We start from the raw sequence: 23,659 nt of genomic DNA on the forward strand, positions 1-23,659 counted from the left end.
AAGATCTAGTTTCCTGAGGTGAAAACAGTTTACACTGGGATTAATTCTTTTGCTAGATGTTTAGGTTTTACCCACCAAGCAAGACACTGTAATTGAGATCATATTTAAGGATTTTCTGGGTGATCACTGAGGACCTTACACCGTGGCTGGTCAGATCTCTTGTCTGTCAACTAGATGTGAACTCTGAGAAATTAAATTAATTAACCATACAATTTTGAAAGATTATATTCCATTTGCAGTTATTACAAAATATTGGCTATATTGGGGGAACTTTATGTTTGCAACTCTCTGGTCATCCTTTGCCTCTCTGTGAAATTCTACTCTATGCATGCCAAACCCAGCACTCATCAAAGACTCAAGCAGACCATGAGCAAATCACCAAGTCTTCTTGCATTGCTCCCTCCAGGGCAGATCCCAGGCCCACAACTCCTACCTGCCTTGGTCTCCCCAGACTCCAACTCCATATCTGTTTCACTGAGGCCATAGGTTCTGTTTGACTCCCCTAGCTGTACCAGTGACTGTGAAATTGCTGCTGTTTAGTTGCCAAGCTCTGTCTGACTCTTTCGTGACCCTGTAGACTGTAGCCTGCCAGGTTCCTCTGTCCACAGTTTCCCAGGGAAGAATACTGGAGTAGGTTGACATTTTCTTCTCCAGGAGATCTTCCCTATGCCTCTAGGCAAAAAGCTGGGGTAGGTATAGGGCCCAGTTGTTAGATTTTCTTTTCTCATGGACCACTGTCCTGTGTTCTTTTTGTTTATTGATTTATTTATTTTTGGTTGCTCTAGGTAATTACACTGTGCATCTTTAATTATCATGACCTTCTTAGACTTTCTATTGAATTACTTCATGATGTACAAATCTTGCAATAATATAATTGCATTTCTCCCTTTCTTTTTGCTCTTTGTACCATAAATATATTACATCTGTATACATTTTTTTGAGATACAGTTCACATACCACAAAATTTATCCCTTTAATCTATGTAATTAAGTGTTTTAAAACCTATATTCAAAAAGTTGTACAACCATCACCACTATTTGATTCCAGAACATTCCATCACTCCAAAAAGAAACCCCCTAGGAGCCTCTCTCCTTTCCCCTCTTCTTCAGCCTCTGGCAATCACTCACCTACTTCTTATCTCTATAGATTTTCCTATTCTGAACATTTCTTGTAAATGGAATGATGTGATATCTATATATATTTTAAACCTAACAATACTTTTATAATTTTTGCTTTAAATAGTCAAATATGACTTTTATACAAATTAAGAGAAAGAAAAACACACAGTTTTACTATTCATCCATATACTACCATTTTTGGTGTTCTTCATTGTTTCTTGTAGATCTGAGTTACCATATGGTGTCATTTCCTTTTATTCCAAAGCATTTCCTTTAGCATTTCTTATAACTTTCCTTCTGCTGTTTAAGATCTTGTGGCAAACAGGGGGCAAGAAAGCTTCGTACATGTACCAATTCCATCACTTGGTAAGTTCAGGTTTTTCAAGAAATTTCTCCATTTCATTTCTTATTGAATTTATTGGCATAAACTTTATATTATTCCCTTGTTATATTTTCAATATTGTGTTTTTTTGTAGTGCTAGTCACTCTTCCAGTTCTTATATTGGTAATTTGTGTTTTCTCTATTTTTCTCTTGATAAGGTTTTCTAGAGAGTCATTAGCTGTGATCTCTTAAAAAAACTCAATTTTTGATTTTGTTAATTTTCTCTATTGTCTTTCTATTTCATTGATTTCTGTTATAGCTTTATCATATTTGTCTTCCCACTTATTTTAGGCCTAACTTGTGTATCTTTTTCTATTTTCTTTAGGTGTCAAGTTTCATCACGTTTTAAATCTTTCTTATTCTCTCACATAAACATTTAGGTTATAACATTTCTTTTAATTAAGGCTTTAGTTTCAGCCAACAGAGTTTTATTTTATATATTTTTTCATATTAATTTTTATTGAAGTATAGTAGCCTTACAAGGCTGTGTTAATTTCTAGTGTATACAGCAAAGTGAACCAGTTATACATAGACACGTAACCTCTCTTGTTTGCATTTCCTTCCGTTTAGGTGACCATAGAGCACTGAGTTGGAGAAGGAAATGGCAACCCACTCCAGTGTTCTTGCCTGGAGAATCCCATGGACAGAGAAGCCTGGTAGGCTGCAGTCCATGGGGTCGCACAGAGTCGGACACGACTGAAGCGACTTGGCAGCAGCAGCAGAGCACTGAGTAGAGTTCCCTGAGCTATACAGTAGGTTCTCATTAGTTATCTGACATATACATGTCGATCCCAGTCTCTCAATTCATCCCACCCCAACCTCCCTTTCCACGCTTGGTGTCCATATCTTTGTTCTCTACTTCTGTGTCTCTATTTCTGTTTTGCAAATAAAATCATTTATACCATTTCAGGCTTCCCTGGTGGCTCAGTGGTAAAGAATCCACCTGCCAAGGCAGGAGACACAGGTTCAATCCTTGGGTTGGAAAGATCCTCTGAAGGAGGGCATGGCAACCCACTCCAGTATTCATGCCAGGAAAATCTCATGGACAGAGGAGCTTGGAAAGCTACAGGCCATGGGGTCACAAAGACTAAAGTGACTGAGTGCACATACACACACACACACACACACACCATTTTTCTTGATTCCACATATATACATTAATATACAATATTTGGCTTTCTCTTTCTGACTTACTTCACTCTGTATGACAATCTTTAGGTCCAACAAATTTTTATATGTTGTATTTTCATTAGCATTCTGTTCAAAATATTTTCTAATTTTACTTGTGATTTTTTTTCTCTTGGGCTATTAAGTGCATTGTTTAATTTCCTAATACTTGGGGCTTTTCTGGCTATCAGTGAGGTCTCTCCATTCTAGCTTTCCCAGTTTTCAGCCCTTTAATATTCAGTCTCTGCAAGGCCTTATAGATTTTATCTCACATATGTGCAGTCCAAATACGGTAGGCTGACTTCTAAGATGGCCCTCGGTGGTCCCCCACCTTCTAGTGTTCATATCCTTATATAATCCTCTCCCCTTGAGTGTGGGCTAGAACTAGTTGCTTGCTTCTAACCAAAAGAATACAGCAAAAGTGATGGCATATCACTTCTGTGATTAGATTGTAGCTTGTCATGACTTCTAGATGCTAGTGGATTTGCTGGCTTTGATGAGCAAGCTGCCATATTGAAGAGGCCCATGTGGACAGAAACTGAGGGTAACCTCTGGGAGGTTCGAGACTTGTAAAGGAGGCAGTGATCAAGACCATCCCCAAGAAAAAGGAAGGCAAAAAGGCAAAGTGGTTGTCTGAGGAGGCCTTACAAATAGCTGAGAAAAGAAGAGAAGCTAAAGGCAAAGGAAAAAAGGAAATACATACCCATTTGAATGCAGAGTTCCAAAGAATAACAAGAAAAAATAAGAAAGCCTTCCTCAGTGATCAGTGCAAAGAAATAGAGGAAAACAATAGAATGGGAAAGACTAGAGATCTCTTCAAGAAAATTAAGAGATACCAAGGGAACATGTCATGCAACGATGGGCACAATAAAGGACAGAAATGGTATGGACCTAACAGAAGCAGAGGATATTAAGAAGAGGTGGCAAGAATACACAGAAGAACTGTACAAAAAAGATCTTCATGACCAAGATAACCATGATGGTGTGATCACCCACATAGAGTCAGATACCCTGGAATGAGAAGTCAAGTAGGCCTTAGGAAGCATCACTATGAACAAATCCTAAAAGATGGTGCTGTGAAAGTGCTGCACTCAATATGCCAGCAAATTTGGAAAACTCAGCAGTGGCCACAGGACTGGAAAAGGTCAGTTTTCATTCCAATCCCAAAGAAAGGCAATGCCAAGGAATGTTCGAACTACCACACAATTGCACTCATCTCACACGCTAGCAAAGTAATGCTCAAAATTCTCCAAGCCAGTCTTCAACAGTACGTGAACCAAGAACTTCGAGATATTCAAGCTGAATTTACAAAAGGCAGAAGAACCAGAGATCAAATTGCCAACATCTGTTGGATCGTAGAAAAAGCAAGAGAGTTTCAGAAAAACATCTACTTCTGCTTTATTGACTATGCCAAAGCCTTTGACTGTGTGGATCACAACAAACAGTGGAAAATTCTGAAAGAGATGGGAATACCAGACCACCTTACCTGCCTCCTGAGAAATCTATATGCAGGTCAAGAAGCAACAGTTAGAACTGGACATGGAACAACAGACTGGTTCCAAATTGGGAAAGGAGTATATCGAGGCATATATTGTCACCCAGCTTATTTAACTTATATGCAGAATACATCATGCAAAATATTGGGCTGGATGAAGCAAAAACTGGAATCAAGATTGTCGGGAGAAATATCAATAACCTCAGATATGCAGATGATACCACACTAATGGAAGGAAGTGAAGAAGAACTAAAGAGCCTCTTGATGAAAGTGAAAGAGGAGAGTGAAAAAGTTGACTTAAAGCTCAACATTCAGAAAACTAAGATCATGGCATCTGGTCCCATCACTTCATGGCAAATAGATGGGGAAACAATGGAAACAGTGGCAGACTTTATTTTGGGGGGCTCCAAAATCACTGCAGATGGTGTCTGCAGCTATGCAATTAAAAGACTCTTGCTCCTTGGAAGAAAAGCATGACAAACCCAGAGAGAATATTCAAAAGCAGGGACATTACTTTGCCAACAAAGGTCCATCTAGTCAAAGCTATGGTTTTTCCAGTGTTCATGTATGGATGTGAGAGTTGGACTATAAAGAAAGTTGAGGGCTGAAGCATTGATGCTTTTGAACTGTGGTTTTGGAGAAGACTCCTGAGAGTCCCTTGGAATGCAAGGAGATCCAACCAGTCCATCCTAAAAGAAATCAGTCCTGAATATCCATTGGAAAGACTGATGTTGAAGCTGAAACTCCAATACTTTGGTCACCTGATGCGAAGAGCTGACTTATTTGAAAAGACCCTGATTTTGGGAAAGATTGAGGGCAGGAGAAGAATGGGACGACAGAGGATAAGATGGTTGGATGGCATCACTGACTCAATGGGAATGAGTTTGAGCAAGCTCTGTGAGTTGGTGATGGACAGGGAGGCCTGGCGTGCTGCAGTCCATGGGAGCACAAAGAGTCTGACACAACTGAGTGACTGAACTGAACTGAAAGCCAACAAGAATGAGGTCGTCAGTCCAACAGCTCTCAAGGGACTGAATCCTACCAACAAACAGGTAAGTTAATTTGTGAAAGTTCTGAAGGAGAGGGTCCATGAATGGTTTCCTGAGCCATAGAAATTGCAAGATGATAGATATGTGTTATCTTAAGCTGTTAAGTTTTTGGGTTATGTAGAAATAGACAACTAATTTGTCAATCCTTGGCCAAGGAGGTATGGTGAACATTTGTTTATCCTTCTGGTGCCCCTCCTCTGTGTAGCTCCCTCTTTTCAGGTACCCTGCCCTGGAAATTCCAATGGCTTTAGTAGCCAGAACTTGAATCTGTATGTATATTTGGATATTTTAAGGGCAATGATTGAGTTATAAGCTTCTTTGTATCCTCTACAAAGCCTAGTGAAAGTGTGTTAGTTGCTCAGTCATGTCCAACTCTTTGCAACCCCATGAACTGGAGCCCTCCAGTCTCCTCTGTCCATGGAATTCCCCAGGCAAGAATACTGGAGTGGGTAGCCAGTCCTTTCTCCAGGGGATCATCCTGACCCAGCGATAGAACCTGGGTCTCCTGCAGTGTGGGCAGAGTCTTCACTGTCTGATCCACCAGGGAAGCCCTCACAGAGCCTCACTGAATACCACATTTCTAATCAGTATTCCTTTACTATTTATTGATGGCATGCTTTCTAAACTGAACTTCCCCTGATACAGCCTTGGTCAGGGGCACATCTCAATGGTAAGTAGTGAGAATCTTTGCAGGGCCCTCCTGTTTGAAGCCCCAGATTTCGTGGACCACACACTCCTCATATAGAGCTCATTTACACTAAGTCATTCCTCGGTCCGCATCTGGATAGAGTGCTGTTCTACAGGAATCTGGTTTTCCCAGTGACCACTAGGGGGCTGGATGACACAACCTGTGGGCACAGAAGGATAGAAAGTAACTAACAGGAAATAGGAAATGGAAGTGAGATGAACAGATAAATCCCACTTCCTTTCCTCCCTCTATAGAATTTTCTGAGATGCAGCTCCTTGTTGCACTCCTTCTAGAAAGGTCCCATAGCGCCAGCAAATGAACCTATTGAATGACCAGTTACATCTCTTTGTGACTTATTGTAAAGGACTAGCCAGCGTGGTAATGAATCACACAGCATTTCAAGATCTCAATTCCACTTTTTTTTTCACCCTCACCTCCTGGACTTTGCATCTCTCAAAGAAAACATACCTTTTCTTACCTAGAGAGCCTGTGCATTAGAGACATGGCACTCATGATATATCTGCTTTTAGCATCCATCTTAACAAACAATTTCTAAGGACTATACTTTAGCGTAACAGACAGAATCATGACTCATTTTCGATCGTTCACATAGTCAGTTTCACACACTGTCTTGTGTCATTTTCTGTCATGTTTCAAACATCTTCCCTCGGTTTCTCAAACTCTGTGCTGAAGGCAATGGGGGTTAAACTGAATGACTAAGGAATGAATCTGAAGGAAGTGACTGAATATGGAGTTGGCCGTTTGTTCTGTTTGTTCTTCACATCAACTAGCTGGAGGAAGCTAAAATACTTTTTTAAAACGGACAATTTTCACACTTACTGAGTGAAATTCTGTTGTGGTCCAGAAAAAGCTTTTACCTGTATCCCATCTCACCATCCTGCCATGGTGATTTGCAATTTGTGCCATCTCTCTTCAGTGAAAACAGCAGGGGATTTGCTGCGAGAGCAACCCACAGACAAAGAAAAGCACAGACCCCTTCCTTCTTTAATCAGTTCTGATTTTCAGCAGCACACCAGGTGGAAGTAAGAACTCAGAAATGTGGCAGGGGTTTTTTTGCCGTTAAATTAATAGGAACCTAGAAGAAAAATAATTGCATGTACGTGCCTATTTCTCTCCTTCCACTATACTGCGTGCAGTCAGATGAAAGCGGTTAAAAAAGCTTCTAACTTCCTATAAATTAGGTGCAATTTATTTTCTCTTTAGCCTCCAAGCTTGGTAAATGTAGCTAGACCAAAAAGGATGTTAATAAAAGCAGATCCTAGGCATGAAGAAAAACTGAGTCTCTTCTGATGCTTTTCGTGATTTCAGAGCAGCAAATTACAGACTCTTTCATTAGCGTACATAGAGTTGAGAGAGTAGCAGTTACCTAGTTCCTTCCCAGCTCTCATCTCCCTGTGTTCATTGTGCCTCCCTATGGCTTATTGGACCTCGCCACAGTAGGAAGGTGCCCTCATGGTTCTGATAATCAAGTGGCCACGTGGTGGTTAAAAGGGCTCTGAAACCCATATGCTAGAAACATTATGGGGCAGCAAAGAGAGGGCCTTGATTTAGCTTATAAGGGGGATAGGGTTAAAGAAAAAGTAAGGGAACACCCTTCCAGAGTTTGACACCATTAAACTGATTCTTGAAGTCTAAGTGGGAGCTAGCCATATAAACAAATGAGGGATAAGGGAGTTCTAGGAATTTAAAAAGAGTTCTATAAGGCGTTTTTGCCTTTAGTAAGTAGACCACAGCCTTTAGTCATTCTTTGAATGCTGAGCTCTTACTTTGCCTCAGAGGCCTTTTATCTGGATGGTAATAGGAATGTACACATAACAAAAAATAAAAGGTAAGACACCATTGTACTACCCTGGCTAAATTAATAAATGGAAGTGGATTATTCTCTTATGTTATTTTTCTCCTAAATAATTTTCTGCTCAACTAGTCTCCTCTTAACCTACAAACATGTTCAAGTGATCCCTATCCAGAGAGAGAAAACTTATATCAGTTAGGACTCATTCGGGTAGACATTGAGGTTGAATAGGAAACTCAACCAAGTAAAAATGGAATTTATAGAAATTGTTGAAGCTTTAGGGTTTCTGCAGTCACAGGGACAGCCAGATTCAGTGACTCAGGTAATATCACCAGGGCCTGGTTTCTCTCCATCTCATAGCTCTGATTTCTGCTGTGTTGGTTTTATTTTCTGCTAGGCTCTTCTTGAATAAGGATAAGATGACTGAATAGCTTCTGCTTCTAAATTTCTAAACCCAAAGATATCTGTAATCACATTAAATGTAAGTGGCCCAAACACTGTAATCAAAAAACAGCTATTGTCAGATTGGAAAAAAGCAAAACCCAACTATATCTTGCTTCCAAGGAACTAACTTTAAATATAAAGATACAGATAGGTTAAAAATAAAAGAATCAAAAATACCATACTATTATTAATCAAAGGAAAGTAGAGTCTTTACATTAATATCAGAGAAAGTAGATTTCAGAGCAAAGACTATTACCAGAGATACTGAGAATCATTTCTTCATAATTAACTGGATGTGTTATTTAAGAGGACACAAAACTCCTAAATGTTTTTACACCTAATAACAGCACTTCGAAATACACACAGCAAAAAAACCTAGAGAACTCTAAGGACAAATAGATAAATTCACAATTATAGTCAGAGATACCAACACATCTCTCTCAAAATTCTTCTAACTTCCTTTGAAACTTCCTCTTTAAACAATATGTAATTCAGAAATGCATTATTTAATTTCTGATTATTTGGGCACTTAATTTCTTAATACCTGGGAGTATTCCAGATATCATTCTGCTGTTGATTTCCAGTTTGATACTGTTCTGAGCAGTGAACACACTTTGTAAGCTCTAAATTCTTTTAAAGTTGCTAAAGCTTGTTTTATGGTTTATTGTTTAGTGTTCCATATTATGTTTAAGTGTTCCATACATTTGAAAAGTATATATTCTGCTGTTGTTGGGTTGGGTCAAGTGCTGTAGGTCAGTTAGGTCAACTCAATAGTATTATTTTTAGGACAACTATTTTCTTGATAAACTTCTGCCTACTGTTTTGTTATTAATTACTGAGAGACGACTGTTGTAGTTCCCAACAGTAAAATATAGAGAGTGGGTTGAATTGAGAGACAATAGTTTAATAACTGACACAGTTCATTCTTCTGGCTACTCAACATTTATAACCTCCTTTCTATACATGTTCAAACTCCCATACAATAAGGAAAAACTTCTTCATGTTTTCATCTAGCTAAATCCACTAAATTTTTTTTTTTTAAATCCACTAAATTTTGTACACCTAAAAACATTCTGCACTGTTTCCCCAAAATGAAGAAATAAACACTTTCAAAGTCATTGAATCAACTTTTAAAAATAATTTTTAATGAGGTGTAGTTGACTTATGATTTATATACATTTCAGGTGTACAACATGGTGATTCACAGTGTTTATACTTTCTCCATTTATAGTTGGTTATATTCCCTTGTACAATATATCCTTGTAGCTTCTTTATTTTACATGGTAGTTTGGACTTCTTAATCCTGTATCCCTACTTGCCCCTCTGCCCTCCCCTCACCCCACTGGCAACTGCTAGTTTGTTCTCTGTATCTCTGAGTCTGCTTCTCGTCCGTTATGTTCACTAGTTTGTTGTATTTTTTAGATTCCAGGTATAAGTGATATCATACAATATTTGTCTTTCTCTGTCTGACGTATTTCACCAAGCATAATACCTTCCAAGTCCATTCATATTGTTGCAAATGCCAACGTTTCATTCTGTGCTGCCCGGACCTGTATATGTTGCTTACTGAGGAAACATCACTTTATCTTGGTTGTTAACTCAAAGTATAGCTGCATCTTGTCTTATTCATTCAGAGCGTTGTCTTCCAGCTGGTGCTACAGTTGAGTCTACAGCAGGCCATTCCACCATTCTATTAAGCCCGCTGCTTTTGGATGGTGGTGCGTATGGATTTCATGGGCATGACTCCACTGCTGCACTTCATAATGTACTAGAACTAGAAACTGAGGCATTCTATATGAATGTCAGCACCAGCAGGAGAGATTGTATCACTTGACAGGACAAGAGAATCCTGGAAATACGTTCTTTAGTCCTAAATTTTGTGTCTCTGTGTCAGACTGTCAGTTTTACTCCCATACTTTTCATCAAGATATTAAAAATATTGATCAAATCTCATTGTAACTGAACTCCAAGTTATTTTGTTTATTAGTATTTCTTGAAATAAATGGGCTCCTAGATGAAAGAGTCTTGTCGTCATATGATTTTAATGACCCTGGAATTTACTGTAGCAGGCGTTCAACCTCTAATACATGTAAGGATTAATCAACAGGAGTATTTCTGAATCTTTTTGGATGTCAGAGTTCTTAATACCAGACATAGATAAAATGACATATTTCTTGATCAGGCCATGGAAGTTAAAGGTTTGTATAGGGGTGATTTTTAAATGGAAATAAAAGATGTGATCTGTGAAGAAATTGGTATTTGAATCACAGGGTAAGAAGAGGGGTGGGCATTGATTCTCCTTTTGATTTGAAATAAATTACTAGGAGACCCAAATCTTTCAGTGGCAGAATGCACCGTAAAAGTGTCAGAGCTGATAAGAGTACTTTGAATTTTAATAATTATCTTTTTGAATGCAGTTGAGAATATTTTACAGCTGCTCCATTTATTTCAATACAGCCTCAAAATTGAGTATGCTGTCCCAGTACCCAGAAGGCAATTTTCCTACCTAGATATTTAAATATATTTTCTCCATTTTCATTTCTTTAAACACATCTATGATACAGTCCTGTCTTTCAACATAGTCATAAACATACTTTACAAATATATCTATGTATGGCTCATAGGATCTATAGGAAAGAAGGAAGAATCTATTATTTCAAAAATGTTGTTTTCTTGAAAGAATGAATCTTTACTCTGCAAAATCCGTATATGGTAAGGGATCTAAATCTCTGAAAAAAATCTTACTGAAGAAGGAAGAAAAGAGAAGGGTGTATTTTTCCATAAGACTTAAAAAGAAAAGAAAACAGAAGATACATAAAGAAATATTTCCTTGTACAGGAAGATAAAGAAAGATGGGATCTTTTCCCCAAATCAAACCTTACATAAAAGCACTGCACTGGCATCAGGTTCTTTACCACTAGCACCACCTGGGAAGCCCCCACAGAAAAGCAGAGATAGATAACAAGAGATTAAAGCAGAGTTCTTCTGCTTACTGCGGGTGGGGATTGGGGAGGGGTGAGAGGTGGGGAAGGTAAGTCCAAATAAAGACTCTTCCCTCCACCCCACTTAAAGCCAAGGTGTGCAGGAAGTGGATTCTGTAGAGCTCAGTGCTGAAATCACTGTATTAAGAAAAGAAAAATTATCAAATGCTTCTTTTTCCAGAATGGTAGGTTTTGAATGTATAGTTGAACTGATGGCAATGGCTATGTGTCCAGTCTCTTTGGAGGAATCTCATCATCTTTTCCTCTGCTGGTTTCCACTCTTTGTGTTCACTGCTGCGCACTGTTACTCTGTACCCTCTGCCTCCCCAGTCCTACTCATTCTTCAAGGTTCAGCTCAAAACCTACTTCTTACCTGTAACATCTTTCCGGTTGGGTACAATCACGCCCTATTCTGAAATCCAGTCATTGCCCTTCATTTATATTTGTATTGTGAAGTGAAAGTGAAAGTGTTAGTCGCTCTGACTCTTTGTCTGACTCTTCGAGAGCGCATGGACTGTAGCCTGCCAGGCTCCTCTGTCCATGGAATTCTCCAGGCAAGAATACTGGAGTGGGTTGCCATTTCCTTCTCCAGGGGATCTTCCCGACCCAAGGACTGAACCCAGTTCTCCATTGCAGGCAGATTCTTTACTATCTGAGCCACCAGGGAATTAATTAATTAAAGGTTTACTGTTGAATGCACAGGTGTGGCAATAGGTATTAGAGATACGGTGAGAAGGAATGGGACAGATAAGGTCCCTGCCCTTTAGAGAACTTATCTAGTGGCAGGTGGTGGTGGTGGAACAGACAGTAAAAAAGTAAACAAATAAATGACATAAGTGCAGATTATGAAAACTGCCATAAAAGGAATAAAGTGAATGAAGTGATAAAGAGTGCCTGTACCTCTGTGTGTATTTTATTTTACTGGAGTATATGCTTTACAGTGTTGTGTCCGTTTCTGCTGAGCAGCAAAGTGAATCAGCTATTCATATACATATATCCCTTCTTTTTGGGATTTCCTTCCCATTTAGGTCCCCCCAGAGCATTGAGTAGAGTTTCCTGTGCTGTACAGGAGGTTCACATTAGTTATCTATTTTATAAACGGTGGTGTGTACATGTCAATCCCAACCTCCCAACATCTGTGCATCTGCAAATGGTGTGACTGGAGGCTGCGTTGGGGCACGGTGCGGGGCTGGCACATGAGTCGAGAGGCGTGGGAGGCTTGGGGTCTATGACATGAAGTCCAGAATATCTGAGGAACAGAAAACAGAAGCCAAGGAACAGGTCAGATTAGAGTGTCAAGGGGCAGAAAGGATGGGGGAGCTGAGGATGGGGGAGCAGCTGGGATCAAGGAAAGTGATCTTGGCACTGTTGAGAACCTGGATGTACGGGGGTCCTTTGTGGAGGTCCCTCAAGGTCACAAGCTTTTCTAGGAGAGAGCCCTCATCCAGATTCATCTTTGTGTCCCCACAGAACCTAGAACAGGATTTTGCCCGTGGGAAGTGCTCTGTAATTAATGATAAAACAAGGAATAAAGCCCCAACTAATTCTAATCCAACTAATGAAGACTTCTCTGATTTAGCCAAATACCCTCATTTTTGCCTGAACCCCAGTAAGAGCTTCTGCCAGACCAGTGTAACATCCTAGGATTTTACCCTAATTCTGTTGTAGATGTTTGGTAACTTGATTTCTCGCTCTCTTGGAGATGTAAGGAATTGTTGAAGAGCAAAGCTGGGGTGTGGAATCTGTATTTTTCTTGGTGATTCCTTTTTTTTTTTTTTGATTCCTTTGTCTTTTTGTCTTCATGGCCTACAAGCTGAATGGCATGAATCTGTGGAGCTGGTTTCAAAAATACAACGTCTCCAAATGCATACAGCCCGTGCCCCAGTGGTGTCCTGATAACCCAGCTTTGTGGGGGGGTCAGGAGTGAGGAGGGGAGAAATCTGAATTTGTAGCCTTGTCTGTTTCTGCTGTGTAAATAATTCCACTGGATTGCCACATTTTCTATTTAATGACCAGTTCTGGGAACTCCAGCACACAGCTGTGACCTCCAGCTTGGTGCCCATCGCCTGCAGCTGCCTGTCAGAACATCTTCCTGGTGAACTGCACTTCATTCTGGTTGCCACTTGACAAGAGACCCAGAGAACATGTTGAAGGCTGTGAGAGGAGCCGCAAAGATGATGAAATGACTGGTGCCCAAGTAAGCAGGCGGGAGAAAGCCGCCATTTCACTTGCTCTCTGAAGCCAACAACGGGTAGCAAACTGCTGAGCTGGCCTCTCCTCTTTACTCATTCTTTTTCTCTTTTGCTAAAATATTTATTTATTTGCCTGTACCTGGTCTTTGTTGTGGCATGCAGGATCTTTAGTTGCGGCATGTGAACTCTTAGTGGCAGCATGTGGGATCTAGTTCCTTGACCAGGGATCGAACCCATGCCCCCTGCATTGGGAGCGTGGAGTCTTAGCCACTGGACCACCAGGGACGTCCCTCCTCTTCAGTCATTCTTGAGGAGGCAAGGAAGCAGCCTAGACATGCGGGGAGGGAAGCTATTTTTGTTTCTCGCTCTCTTTTTTTTTTTTTGCCTTGAAGGAAACCAGGTATGTTTTGAGGTATAACTGCAGCAAACCTCTGCCTCCTGTCAAGTTCACCAGGTACTCTTAGGTTGTCCCCCACCCTATATGAAAGTTGCAGGTCTGGGTATGCTGGGTGCAGCAGGGTCAGCCTGGCTGACAGTAATCATGGTGTTTGACGAAAACATTGCTCCCTTCTGATCACAGCTCTGTGCATATGGTTCTTCTTTGGCATCTGGGGCAATGTTCTAGGAGAAAATCACTGCACGATGAATCCTTGTAGTTTGAAGATGAATCAAAGATGCTCTGAGAAATGCTGAGGAGATAGAAAGGACAAGAAGGGGGACTCTCTGGGAGGTGCATGAGGGTGGGAAGGTTGGCTCTGCCTCTCACAGTGGATAAGAGTGAGGTAAGGGATTTAGGGGCAAATATTTCAAGCCATACGTGCAAAAATATTGGCTTACCTTCTTCTAAGTTAAAACTCAGGGACGAGGTTCTGGAGTCAAAGCCTTGCACTCTTAAATGAGAAAGACCTGGGTGTGTGTGTTAGTTTCCTATTGCTGCTGTAACAAATTACCACAGCCTTGGTGGCTTAAAACAACACAGACTTATCTTACTGTTTTGGAGTTTGGCAGTCTGGAGTGGGACTCAACTGGGCTGAAATCAAGGCGTTGGCATAGCTGTTTTCCTTTCTGAAGGCTCTGGGGAAAAATCTGTTTCCTTGCCTTTTCCTGCTTTGAGAGGCTACCCACATAGGGATCCCTCCCTCCATCTTTACAAGCCAGTGGAGCTGCGTCTCTGTCTGACTGATTTCCATAGCTCAAATCTCCCTCTGCTTCTCCTTCTGACCTCCCTCTTCTACTTCCAAGGACCCTTGTGGTCATATAGGTCCACCAGAATCATCTAGGATAATCTCCCTATTTAAGGCCAATGGGTTAGTAATCTTAATTTCATCTGTATCTTTATATTGCCCGTTGCCCTGTAGGGTAACATATTTATACTAATAGGTCTTGAGGATTAGGACATGGACATCTTTGAAAGTCCATTATTATGCTTAATGACTTTATTCTGGATTCCAATCCAGTATCTTCAGAGTTATGTAGCCGTGGACAAGCCATTAACCTTTTAAAAAGGCTCATTAGATAGGGGGGTAATAGGAGTCCCTTCCTCGTGGGCTTTTGGTGACAATTAGTTGCAATAATATGTGCCATGTGCTGAAAAGAGTGCCTGGCACATGCTAAACACTCAGTGAACATTAGCTAGTTTCATTTTAGACTTTCATTATGCTTGCTCACTTTGGCTCTGGATCAGAGACCCCTCTTTCAGCTCCCACAGAAACCTGTCCTTCCTGATCACACCCCACCCCACACTGCAATGTCACCCTCTGCTTATGTGTCTCTTTATCAAATAGAATTCCCTGACACTAGGCGGATTAGCTTATGTCTCTTTGTAATTCCTTCCTGCCTGGGACAGAAGAGGCTTCCCAGTGAAAGACTGGGTTGAAATGTGTTACGACTGAGAGTGAAAAGTGATTTTGATCCCTTTTTTTTTTTTTTGGACAAAAAATTCCACAAAAGGTCACGGATAAAGTTATCTCATCTGCATCATTTTCTCCGACAACATTTTCTTCACACTTTTTGGGACATCCTACTGTTTGTCTTTTATGGAACATGTTTAGGTTAAACAAAAATATTATGACTACATGCATTAATTGATGAAAATTGCTTATTTTAGAAAGTCATTATTAATGAGAACATCTAGAAAGTAACTGATCATTCAGCTATCACTATTACCAAATTACTGGTCTACTTTTTCACAGTTGTACTTTGGAGACAAAGAGTAATACTGAAGTACTACTGTGTTGGCAGAAGTGAATAAACTGCCAATAAAATTTTAATAAAAACCTGTATATCCTTTCTTCCCAGATGCTACTGTGATTTTGGTGGGGTATGTCAGCATATCCTTTATAGTGGGCATGTGTCCATTCATGCTCAGTTGCTCAGTCATGTCTGATTCTTTGTGACCCTGTGGACTGTAGCCTGCCAGGCTCCTCTGTCCATGAGATTTTTCCAAGCAAGAATACTGGAGTGGGTTGCCATTTCCTACTCCAGGGGATCTTCCTAACCCAGGGATTGAACCTGCATCTCTTGTGTCTCTTGCATTGGTAGGCGGATTCTTTACCACTGTACCACTTGGGAAGCCCTAATTAGTGGGCATGAGCTATAATTAAATAAAGATATATTATTAAATGCTCATGTAGGAGTTTAAAAACATGATCTGGATACAGAGTATAAAGATGTGATCACCTTGATTGCGAGGGAAGAGACACTTAAAAGAGATAAGATCCTTTTACAGAGCTTGTTGAAGAGGAAAAATGAGATCTGGCAGGAGATTAAAATGTCTTAATTAAGATGACAGGCTCAAAGTACCTCAAGGGGAGTATACAGATTCTCAGGCTACATAAACCAGAGAAAGTCTTCTCTGAAGGAAAAATCCAGAAAAAGCTGGCTTTTAGGTGGCTATGGATATAATGTCAGATCACAGTAGGCAGACATTCTCTCCTTCAAGATCTAGGAAATTGAGAGTGGGAAGGGCAAGCACATATTTCCATCAGAGCATTTACACCTTCCTATAACACAGGCTGATGCATGCATCTTCTTCTCTAGACTTAAGGTAGTGAGGGCATGCACTGAGCTTTAATTTCTGTGTATAGAGGATCTAAAACTCTACCTGGCATATGCTGCTGCTAAGTCGATTCAGTCGTGTCTGACTGTGCGACCCCATAGATGGCAGTCCACCAGGCTCCCTGTACCCGGGATTCTCCAGGCAAGAACACTGCAGTGGGTTGCCATTTCCTTCTCCAATGCATGAAAGTGAAAAGTGAAAGTGAAGTCGCTCAGTCGTGTCCGACTCTTAGCGACCTCATGGACTGCAGCCTTCCAGGATCCTCCGTCCATGTGATTTTCCAGGCAAGAGTACTGGAGTGGGGTGCCGGTGCCTTCTCCCACCTGGCATATAGTAAACACTAAAAAGTATATGCTGTTGAATAAAAGAGCTGGTCTCATAGAATTTAAGAGCCAGTGGGAGCAAAGAGACTAGTGGTCTCCAGACTGATGGTCTCAAAATCTATCTGGACATCAGAATCACCTGTGGAGTGAGTGTGTGTGAGGGGAGTTCTTTTTTAAGAATACTGATTCTAGAATACAGAGAGGATACACCATTTATGACCTCCTTGGGACATAGCCCAAAATACTGTCCTAATTAGACTCAACACTTTCTCCCTACAATTAGGAACAAGGCAGGATGTCTGTTATTACCACTTCCATTCAACATGGAATTGGAAGTTCTATAAGATAAGAAAAAGAAATAAAAGCCATAGAGATTAGAAAAGAAATAAAACTCTCCCTTTATTACCAATGCCATGATTGTCTTCATAGGAAACTCCAAGACTCTACAAAGAAATTCCTAGAACTAGTGAGTGAGTTTATCAAGGTCATAGGATACAAAGTTGATGTACAAAAAACAACCATATTCCTATATGTAAGCCTTAAATATTGAAATTTTCATGTTCAAAAGCACACAGGAAAAGAAATACAGTTATAGGACTAAAAAAATATGCAGGATGCTTGTGTTCAAAGCTAAAAAACAATAAGAGAAATAAAAGAAGACTTAAATAGAGATATTTATTATTTTTCTGGATTATAAACTGAACACTTTTAAGATGTTAATTTTATTCAAAGTGATCTATAGATTTAATGCAATCAATGAAATTAGACATTGACAAGATGATTCTAACATATATGTGCAAAGGCAAAAGAAATAAATAAGAAAGCTAAGACAATTTTGAAAAAGAACAAAGTTGGAAGACTTGTATCACCTGATTTCAAACTTATTAAAAACCCTCAGTAATCAAGAGAATGTGATGATGCAAAAGGATAAACACATAGATCGTTGGAATGGAAATGTGAGTCAGAAATAAATATAGGGTTAACTGATTTTTGCCAAAGGTGCAAGGTGATGAAACAAAGAGAAAAAAGTCTTTTAAATAAATTGTGTTGGAACTATTGGATATCCATAAGCAAAAATATGAACCTTGACCAATACTTATACTTTGTACAAATATGAACTGAAATGGATCATAAACCTCTATATAAAATCTAAAACTATAAACATTTTAGAAGAAAAACTCTGTGACCTGGGATTAGGCAAAGAGTTATTAGATGTGATATTATAAGGATGATACGTGAAGGAAAAAATGGATAAATTAGACTTCATCAAAATGAAAACTTTGCTCTGTGAAGGATCATGGTAAGAGAATGAAAAGATACTCTGCCCCTTGGGAGAAAAATATTTGCAAATCAACTAACTGACAAAGGGTTTGTATCCAGTATATAGCAAGGATACTTAAAACTCACCAATAAGCAAGCAAATGAACCAATTAAGACGTAGAAAATTTTTTGAAAAGATCCGTCAATGGAACTACATAGGTGGCAAATAAGCACATGAAAAGATACTCAACATCATTAGTTATTCAGTCAGGTCAGTCACTCAGTCATGTCTGACTTTGCAACCCCATGGACTGCAGCGCGCCAGGCTTCCCTGTCCATCACTAACTTCTGGAGCTTGCTCAGACTCATGTCCATCGAGTTGGTGAGGCCATCCAACCATCTCATCCCTGGTTGTCCCCTTCTTCCCCTTTGCACATATATGTTAGAATCATCTCGTCAATGTCTATAAAATCCCAACTGCTATTTTTATTGATTGCATTAAATCTATAGATCACTTTGAAGAAAATTAACATTTTAAAAGTGTTCAGTTTATAATCCAGAAAAATAATAAATATCTCAATCTTTGATAGTAACAGGGTCTTTTCTAATGAGTCAGTTCTTCGAATCAGGTGGCCAAAGTATTGGAGCTTCAGCTTTAGCATCAGTCCTTCCAATGAATATTCAGGACTAGTTTCTTTTAGGATTGAAATCAGTTATTATTAGGGAAATAGAAATTAAAAGTGCTACACATGATTTAAAATAGCTTAAAACAAAACAAAACAACAAAAACTTAGCCATATCAAGTCCTGGAATGACTACAGAACAACCAAACGCTCCTATATTGCTGTTGAGAATACAATTTCAGAAGCAGTGTGCATTTCTTTTATAGGTAGGGAAACATGCACTCAGTCTGGGACCCAGCAAACCCAGTCCGATGTATTCACCCAAGTGAAACAATAACTTCCATTCACAAAAAACCTGTAGGCCAGTATTTATAGTTGCTTGATTCATAATTGCCCTGAACTGGAAATAACCTAAGCTTCCTTCAACTGTGAGCGGATAAATAACTCATAGTATAGTCACACAATAAAAAGGGATAAACCACTGATGGACTCAACAACACTGATACGTCTCACATGCATTGTACTCAGTGAAAGCAGCCAGTCTTGAAAGGCTACCTACTGTATGATCCCTCTGCTGTGACATTTTGAACAGACAAAACTGTGAGGCAGAAAACGTATCTATGGTTTCCACGGGTTAGGGTTAGGGGCAGGGCTTGATGGAGACAAGGAGCAGCGGCATTTTTGGAGTGACGGCACCATTTTGAATCTTGATGGTGGTGATGGGTTTATCAAAATTTATAGCATGGTCCCTTTAAAAAAGGAACTTTGTACATAAATTTTAAAAACCAATTTAAAAAGAGCCTTCCATGGCTTTGTATTGTTCTTAGAATAAATTCCAAGGTAGACTAAATTTTCAGAGAAGGCAATGGCACCCCACTCCAGCATTCTTGCCTGGAAAATCCCATGGAAGGAGGAGCCTGGTGGGCCACAGTCCATGGGGTCGCTAAGAGTCGGACAAGACTCAGCGACTTCACTTTCACTTTCATGCATTGGAGAAGGAATGGCAACCCACTGCAGTGTTCTTGCCTGGAGAATCCCAGGGACTGGGGAGCCTAGTGGGCTGCTGTCTATGGGGTCGCACAGAGACACGACTGAAGCGACTTAGCAGCAGCAGCAGCAGACTAAATTTTATGTTCTTTATCCTGACTTGCAAAGCAATGCGTGACCTGGCCCTGCTTCTCTGGCCACACTGTCTTTCACCCTCCCCCCTTGCCCACTAGACAGAACTCATTTAATGCACCAACTCAATGGATGATGAGACACCAATTTGCTAGAGCAAATCCAGCGATGGTTTGTGCTGTTACTGTGGTTGTGGAGCCAGGTGGCCGCACCTTCTGTCACTGCCTCGGATTGAATCTCTCAAGTTGCTCTTGGGTATGGCCCTACAGTGTCGCACCTCCCACCATTTGCCTTGCGCCTTCCACCTTGGGACTTCCCTAACCGGTAGTGCTGATCAGTTAACATCGAGCAACATGAGAAAGGAGCCTGCAAGTGAATGTTCTCTTCCTTCCCCACCAGGACTATTTCCCCTGACCCTGTCAGATGTTTGAAGCTTCAGAAGCATCACATTGCTTCTCTGTAGACCAGCAGTCAGCATCTTCCCTTTTGAATCCTTCTTTAGCCTATTCACTAATGCCTCCATGCTGCCTCCTACAATCCCACCATGCTTCCTGCAGCCTCTAGCACAGTCACCAGCTGTGTAACTCATTTCTTTGTAGTTACTGTCTCTGTCGGAGAAGGCAATGGCAACCCACTCCAGTACTCTTGCCTGGAAAATCCCATGGATGGAGGAGCCTGGTGGGCTGCAGTCCATGGGGTCCCTAAGAGTCAGACACGACTGAGCGACTTCACTTTCACTTTTCACTTTTCACTTTCATGCATTGGAGAAGGAAATGGCAACCCACTCCAGTGTTCTTGCCTGGAGAATCCCAGGGACGGGGGAGCCTGGTGGGCTGCCGTCTATGGGGTCGCACAGAGTCGGACACGACTGAAGCGACTTAGCAGCAGCAGCAGCAGCTCTGTCTTCCTGACTCCTCTTTTCTCTCCATCCTTTCCTGAGATTGCACTTTCCTATAGTTTTGTCACCTAACCGATTGCTTGGGCTCAACTTTCTAGGCAGTTCAGCCAAAGACACCCAATAAGCTTCAGTCACATTCGTTTTCTTTGTGTTCCCAGAATGAGCTGTGTATTTCTTCCCTCAGATTAGAGCTTTGGCTCTGTGTTTCTTCTGCTTGGCTCTCTCCCTAGTTGTTCCAGCTTATCACTGTATGTGGAGTCTTGACATAGCACTCATTTGATGTGGATCTTGTATGTTCTATCTATGTATCTGTCATCTATCTCTTCTTTTCTTTCATTAAACTAGAAGCCCCACCAGAATATGAATCTTGTCTGCTTTGTTTATTGCTATATCCTGAGAAACTAGAATAGTTTAAAGCCTTGTTAGGAGGCTTTAGGAAATATTTGTGGAGTAGATAAATGAATGAATGTATGCCACCATAGCCCTGCTGCTGTTGCTGTTAAGTCACTTCAGTTGTGTCCGACTCTGTGCGACCCCATAAACGGCAGCCCACCAGGCTCCTCTGTCCCTGGGATTCTCCAGGCAAGAACACTGGAGTGGGTTGCCATTTCCTTCTCCAATGCATGAAAGTGAAAAGTCAAAGTGAGGTTGCTCAGTCGTGTCCGACTCTTAGCGACCCCATGGACTGCAGCCTACCAGGCTCCTCCGTCCATGGGATTTTCCAGGCAAGAGTACTGGAGTGGGGTGCCATTGCCTTCTCCTCACGTCCACTAGGATGGTATAAACTTGAAAAATGGCAAATAACAAGTGTCGGCAAGAATGTGGAGAAATTGGAATGTTCACACACTGCTGGTGAGACTCTAAAATGGTGCAGCTGCTTTGGAAACCAGTGTAGCAGTTCCTCAAATGTTAAACTTAGAATTACCAAGTGACTCAATATTTCCACTCCGAGATAGACTCCCATGAGAAAAAAACATACATCCACACAAAAACCTATACATGAATGTTCACAGCAGCATTATTTAAAATAGCCCCAAAGTGCAAACAACCTAAATGTTCATCAACTGAAAAAAAGGATGAAAGAAGATATCTATACCATAGGATATCGTTTGTTCATAAAAAGGAATGAAGTACTGTTGACATGGATGAACCTTGAAAACAGTATGCTTTACGTGAAAGAAAGCAGTCACAAAAGATTTCATATTGTATGAAGAGTTCATTTATATGAAGTGTCCACAGTGGGCAAATCCATAGAGAAAGATTAGTGTTTGCCAGGGGCTGGGGGTTGGGAAAGAAAAAGAAAATGAGTGCTGATAAGCATGACATTTCTTTTTTAGGGGAGGAAAATCAGTTCTAAAATTGATTGTGGTGATAATTGTACAGCTCTGTGAATATACTACAAATATCAAATTGTATACTTTAAATGGGTGAATTGAATGCTATATGAGTTGTATTTTAACAAAGATTTTTTTAAAAAGCAGAGACTATTAAAATTAAAACTAGAGAAAGTGGGTTTTTAAACCATTCTCAGAGACACTCCCACCCCAAGCACTGCCATCTTCTGCCCATCAGGGTTCTTCCTGCAGTCTGTAGGCGATGACCTCAATGGTAAAGAACACAGGTTACAAAATGATGACCTAGGGACATTTTGTGGCCTACAAACTCTTCTTCTTCTGTTTTTTTAGTGCACAGAGCATTAAAAAAAATTTTTTTAAGTTGCCAACATTTTAAAATTAGAAGAGTTCACACTAAATAGGGGTTTTTGGCTTCTTCATGGGGGGCGGGGATGGGGAGGGGAACAAAACAAAATAAAAAATAAGCAATCCCAGTTCGATGGCTACACTGGACCTGTATTTTCCACGTGGAAAAATGAGACTGTCTCTTTTAGGGCTTGTTGTTCTTCCCTGTTTGGCCCTGTATCAGCAGCCTGAATCACTTCTTTGTTACTTCTTTTTAATCCTTTCGGGATATTTAAGTTTGCAACACCTGCACAGACCTTTCCCAGCATCAGAACTTTTTTGTCATTCCATTGCCTCAGGCTCAGCTGGATGATTGGCTAATTCCTGGTTTTCCAATCCTGGTTGCCTGAATCTCCTGGGATTCTTGTAAAATGTCTGCAAGCGAGACTGCAACCCAGTTAAACTGGAACCTATTGGGGCAGGCGGGCTTACCAAAAAATCCAACTCTCTAGGTTCCAAAGTGTATCCAGGGAGGCGAAGCAGTTGGGCTAATGTGCTAATTCAATTCAAGAGCAAACTGTAGTGTCCAATAATGGTTTAACAGCCTCTCTGGTAAGTTTTGTTTCTTAAGCTTCGCCTGAAGGAGTGGAAATGGAAGGCAGAACTAAGACTGTGGTTTTGGTCAGGTGAACCTTTTACCTGATTTTCAAATCAGAGTTGATGTCTGAATCTAAATGTAAGTGTCATTTTTTAACCACTAGTCATATTAAAAGATTTCGTAATCAGAACAAGTATGAGCAAGTCATGGTGCCTTTACAGCTTTGCATGGTGCCTTTTTGTTATTTTTATCAGCAAGCTTTTTAATCAATGAAATTGATTTGCTCTTCTGTGGGTTCTGGAAACGTTGACAAGTACAGGAAGTTATGGTGGCTTTTTGAGAGGTCATGAGTGGCCAACACAAGACAGGAATTGTGGTGGCAGTCACTCGATAAATATTGGTTGAATAAATTGATAAGAGATTTGCTGCTTCTCATCTCCAGTGGAGATGGACGATTTGGTGACATTCTCTGGTGGGCTACAGGAGGTGGGGGGAACATCGTGAGGAAGAGATCCCTTAGATGTCCTTTCCACCTTTTTGTTGAGTTCTGGTAGAGAAAAAACACTGGTTAGGCAAGGTGGCCCATCACCACCTTGTGGGTTTGTCCTTCTAAGGCTCCCTTGAACTTAACCTCTGCGTGGCGGAGACCCGAGGATCTCCCGGTCGACGCCCAGAAGATGCTCTGTGTTGAACCTGACCTTCCCATGGCCCAAACAGGCAAACAAATGGCGTCCCTTGGAAAGAATCAGTGTAGCCTGGCTAGAAGCCTGGC

Source organism: Bos javanicus, chromosome 14, assembly GCF_032452875.1.
Source record: "Bos javanicus breed banteng chromosome 14, ARS-OSU_banteng_1.0, whole genome shotgun sequence".
Taxonomy (NCBI): domain Eukaryota; kingdom Metazoa; phylum Chordata; class Mammalia; order Artiodactyla; family Bovidae; genus Bos; species Bos javanicus.